The sequence below is a fragment of the Cucurbita moschata genome, unplaced genomic scaffold (genome assembly GCF_002738365.1).
Source record: "Cucurbita moschata cultivar Rifu unplaced genomic scaffold, Cmos_1.0 Cmo_Scf00047, whole genome shotgun sequence".
Lineage (NCBI taxonomy): Eukaryota > Viridiplantae > Streptophyta > Magnoliopsida > Cucurbitales > Cucurbitaceae > Cucurbita > Cucurbita moschata.
Window position 1 is genome coordinate 211,164 of NW_019268563.1, and position 5,740 is coordinate 216,903.

The 5,740-nt window shown below is 35.7% G+C and overlaps 1 pseudogene; it reads left to right on the top strand.

Annotated features, from left to right (window-relative positions):
- The first annotated feature begins 456 nt into the window (after positions 1-456).
- Positions 457-1,063, top strand: LOC111434888 (annotated as a pseudogene).
- The last annotated feature ends 4,677 nt before the right edge of the window (positions 1,064-5,740 follow it).

Below are 5,740 nucleotides of genomic sequence, written 5' to 3' on the forward strand. Positions count from 1 at the left end.
TTTTCGTCTTTTTTACTTTTCTTGTTTTTTTTTTTTTTTTCTCTAAAAGGCATTGCACTGTGGATCATTTTTGTACATGAAATTTATGATCATTTTTTTAAGTCTCTGAAATTTACCGCCCTCATTTGTTACAGAGCCAAAACAAAACAAAGTGATCCAAAAAAGAAAATGAGCAGCGACAAAACACTCACCAAGATTCCATAGTTTGATGGTCACTATGACCATTGGAGTGAACTGATGGAAAACCTCTTGCGTGCCAAAGGTTTGTGGAGTCTAGTGGAAGAGGGTTACACTGAAATGGCAGAGGGAATCGAAGTGACTGTAGCGCAGAAAAGGAATCTTGAGGAGTTCAAGATGAAGGATCATCAATTGAAGCACTACCTATTCCAAGCAATTGATCGGGTTGTGTTTGAACAGATCTTGAATTGCAAAACATCCAAGAACATTTGGAATTCAATGAAGAAAAAGTTTGGAGACAACGAAAGGGTGAAGCGGTCTCTTCTCCAAACTTTAAGAAGAGATTTTGAGGTTCTTGAAATGAAGAACGAAGAAAACATCGATGATTATTTTGGAAGAGTAATGGCTGTCTCCAACAAGATGAGAAGCAACAGAGAAGACATGTCAGATTCGAAAATTGTTGAGAAAATACTTCGAACTCTGACTGACAAATTCACATATGTGGTGGTAGCCATCGAGGAGTCAAAAGATACAAAAAAAAAATGACGATTGACGAACTGCAAAGCTCTCTGTCTGTACATGAAAAGAAATTCAAGAAGATCAGTCGTGAAGAAGGTGATCAAGCTCTCAATGTCAAAGGCAGAGGCAGAGGATCATACAGAGGTCGAGGCAGGGGCAGAGGACGCTCATTCAACAAAGCAACAATTGAGTGTTACAACTGTCACCAACTTGGACATTTCCAATATGAATGTCCAATTAGGTACAATGGAGCACATTTTGCAGAGATCGAAGAAAAGGATGAAGTTATTCTCATGACATATGTGGAGCTTCAAGGCACTAAAAGAGGAGATGTGTGATTCGTGGATTCTGGGTGTTCAAACCATATGTGTGGAGAAAGAAGTATGCTCTCAAGCTTGGACACTAGCTTCACACATAATGTCAAGCTTGAGAAAAATCACAAACTGATAGTTGGTGGGAAAGGAGCACTGAAAATAATACTTAAAGGAATAAGCTATGTGATCAGCGATGTGTATTATATTTCGAAACTGAAGAACAGCCTACTCAGTGTTGGACAACTTCAAGAAAGGGGTTTAGACGTGCTATTCAAAGGAGGAGATCGAAACACATAAGCATTTTTCATCGAGAAAAAATAGCAGAATCTGTTATGAATGCTAATAGGATGTTTATCCTGCTGGGTGAATCAAATAACAAAACAAAGGAGGAGAGATGTCTACAGGTTGATATCTCAGACAAGGCAGAGCTGTGGCACCATCGATATGGGCATCTCAGCTACAAGGGACTTCACACATTATGCAGTAAAGAAATGATTGTGGGTTTACCTGAAATTGAAGATGTGAAAACTATATGTGAGGCGTGTGTCAAAGGGAAACACCACCGTGTTCCATTTCCAAGCAGAGCAAGTGGAGAGCCACTGAAAGATTCCAGCTTATCCACTCTGATCTCTATGGTCTGATCAATCCACCATTAAACAGTCAAATAAGGTACTTTATAAGCTTTATTGATGATTTCTCGAGAAAAACATGGATATATTTTGTGCTAGAAAAATCAGAAGCATTTCATCAGTTCAAGACATTCAAAGCGTTTGTAGAAAAGCAAACTAGATTGTTCATCAAATGTCTAAGAACAGATAGAGGAGAAGAATACAACTCAACTACGTTCAAGGAATTCTGTAAAGCACATGGAATCAAAAGATAGCTGACCACCGCCTTCACGCCTTAGCAAAATGGTGTTGCTGAACGCAAAAATCGTACAATCATGAACATGGTGAGAGCAGTGTTATTAGAGAAGGAGGTACCAAAATTTTTATGGCTAGATGCTGTGCAATGGGTGAATCACATTCTTAATAGATCTCCTACACTCATTGTAAAAGATAAGACTCCGGAAGAGGCATGGAGTGAAAGAAAGCCATCAGTCGAACACTTAAAGATTTTTGGATGTATCGGATATGTTCATATCCCTGATGTTAAAAGAAGCAAGCTCGATGACAAAAGCATGAAGTGTTTTCTGTTAGGTTTCAGTAGTGAATCCAAGGCCTTTAAGATGTTCGATCTAGTGGAGAAAAAAGTTCACATTAGCCGAGATGTGATATTTGAGGAAGATAAGAAGTGGAATTGGGAAGATGTTGGTTATTCTGGTGAAGAAAGCATTGAACTTGAGTGGGAAAATGATTATGCAAATGTTGAGAATGCAGAGGAAGCGGAAGAAGCAGAAGAATACACTAATGACGTTCCTTCACCAAACGATCCACCAATTGGAGAAACAACAGCAATAACGGGCCGGGTGAGAAAACCACCAATCTGGTCTGCAGATTATATCATAGGAGAAGGGCTATCAGATACAGAGGAAGAAGGAAACATGGCTAGAGTCGAGATTGAAACTCTAGCTTTCATGGTCATATCAGATCCGACCAGTTTTCAAGAAGCCGCAGGACATCAGAAATGGAAACAAGCGATGGATGCTGAGATACAATCCATCGAATGGAACCACACGTGGTCGCTGACTGCGCTTTCCGTTTGAGCCAAGGCTATTGGGGTTAAGTGGATTTACAAGACCAAATTAAATGAACTTGGAGAGGTAGACAAGTACAAAGCTCGGCTGGTTGTACAAGGGTATGCTCAAGAGTACAGAGTAGATTACACAGAGGTATTCGCACCAGTGGCTCGAATGGATACAGTGAGAATGGTCATTGCTGTAGCAGCACAAAAAGGATGAAAAATTTATCAGCTCGATGTCAAATCTGCTTTTCTACATGGTGAGCTGAAGGAAGATGTATTTGTTGAACAACCACAAGGTTATAAAGTAGCAGGGAAGAAGAACATGGTTTATAAGCTGCAAAAGGCTCTTTACGGACTAAAACAAGCACCTAGAGCTTGGTTCAGTCGCATTGAGGCTTATATCGTCAAGGAAGGTTTTGTAAGTAGCTCTAGTGAATAAACATTATTCATCAAACAAAAGGGAGGTAAAATTCTAATTGTGAACATTTATGTTGATGATCTATTGTTCACTAGTAATGATGAGAAGTTATTGAATGAGTTTAAGCGCTCCATGATGGATGAATTCGACATGACTGATTTGGGGAAGATAAGATACTTTCTTGGCATTGAATTGATGTAGAGGTTGATGGCATCTTTATATGTCAAAGAAAATATGCTGCTGAGTTGATTGAGAGGTTTGGGATGCAAAATTACAACTTCGTTTGCAATCCGATAGTCCCTGGACAATAGATTGGCTGAGATGAAGCTGGTGTGAAGGTCGATTCAACACTATATAAGCAAATGGTGGGTAGCTTAATGTATCTCACAGCCACACGACTTGACTTGATGTTTGTGGTAAGTCTTATTAGTCGTTTTATGGCAAATCCTACTGAGTTGCACTTTGCTACTGCAAAAAGAATCATGAGGTACTTGAAGGGAACTCTGGAATTTTGGATATGATATCAACGTGAAGGGAAGAGTGAACTCTTAGGCTACACTGACAGTAACTATGCGGGAGATGTGGATAACAGTAGGAGCACTTCAGGCTATGTTTTCTTAATGAGTGGAGGAGCTATGGCATGGTCCTCAAGGAAGCAACCAATCATCACATTGTCAACTACTGAAGCAAAGTATGTAGCAGCAGCTATATGTGCCTGTCAAGCCATTTGGATGAAAAGGATATTGAATGACATCGGGTATGAACAAGATGAAGAGATGATTATGTTTTGTGACAACACGTTCACTATCAAGTTATCAAAAAATGCAGTCATGCACCGAAAGTAAGGGTTTGATACCATTTTCTCAAAGAATTGACAAAGGAAGGTGTAATTAAATTGGTCTATTGCAGCACTAAGGAGCAGCTGACCGACATAATGACAAAGCCTTTGAAGATGACATAATTTCAAAGGATCAGAGAAGCGTTTGGGATGAGTGTTGTGAACTAAACTCTTGATCGAGTTCAGTTCAAGGGAGGAAGTGTTGAGGTAGCAAATTTCTGTTAGCTATTTTTCTACGAATAAAGATGATCATTTTTGGTACATTTGTAAAGTCTCTCAAATTTTCCGCTCTCAAAATTTCCATAATTTGTCAATTACTATATTTGAGATCTTTTTTGAACCAATTCTCGATATGTATCAAATTAGTCGATACAATGTGGCAAAATATGTTCAAAGAGATGTAAATCTGCTCGACCAATATATACTAGAAATCTCAAACTATTTATTGAGCATTATTTTGATATAAGATTGAGTGATAAGTATATATGTTACAATCATAGTCGCCTTTTATAATTTTATTCTTGAAATATCTTAAACTTTAAAAATATTTAAATTTTTATTTCTAACATACTTTATATACCTTTTTTTTCTACCGTATTTATTTATTTATTTTTATAAAATATTTAGATTTATTTATTCTTAATATATTTACATATCTATATTTAGATAATTTATTCATAAAATATTTACAAAATATACCTACCATATTTTAACATTTAATTTTTTTTAGATTTCAATTTTATTTTATTTGCATAATTTAATTTTAAATATTTGAAGGATTAAATTTAAATTTTAATATTTTAGGAATAATTTATTACTTTTCTTATTTTATTTACTTCTTATCCAACAAATATTATTAAGTTCAATTATAAATCAAATATATGTTTTTTAAAATTGAAGGATAAGATAAAATTCAATTTTGTATGTAATTGGTGACAATAAAATTAGTATTTTTTAAAACTGACCGATATTTTTTTTAAATGAGTATCATTGAAATTTTTGAATTCAACCTATTTTTTATTAATTTTTTTTTTAAACCCGAGAAAAATAGTTTGGAAAAATGATAAAAAAAAAAAAAAAGAAAAAAAGAAAAAAAAGTAAATGTAGTTTTTAAAAATTTAATTTTAAAAAAATTAAACAAAAAAAAAAATTGAGATGTCACACAAGAACATCTCGACAATATGTATGTGTCACACCATGCAATAACACACTTGCATCGAGTATCATTAGTGTTTCGTTTGTACCGTCGAAACACTACAATTTGTATGCGTGTGATTAAGGTACCGACAACGTCTCAATATTGTGTTCTGTTCTCAATTTTGGAACATTAATGTCTAAATCCCTTTTTGTGTACCTTCTTTTTAACAAAACGTCATTAGAGATTTAACATTTTGGATTGTCAATAGAAATTCCATTTGTTACCTCTCTACTATTCGATTTTCTCTAGCTAACGCTAGTGACTATATCACGACGCCCTAGCCTTACTAACTGCTTCATCGGTAACCACTAACTCGAGCTATGATTCTTCTTCAGAAAATACCTCTCCTGCACCTTACGACATTTGCAACGGAAATTTTCCTCCTTTAGTCAACGGTTGCATAATGACCCTACTTTTTCTTTTAAAAATAAGGTCACCACTGTATGTTATGAGTGTTATACGAGAAAAACTTATTTAAAAACAATTCGCTTTAAACCTTTCAAATTTAATATACTTCTTTATACACGGTTCACGCATGCATACATGAACCCACTTGACAGACTCGTATACATACACTCTAGGCCTGATTATGA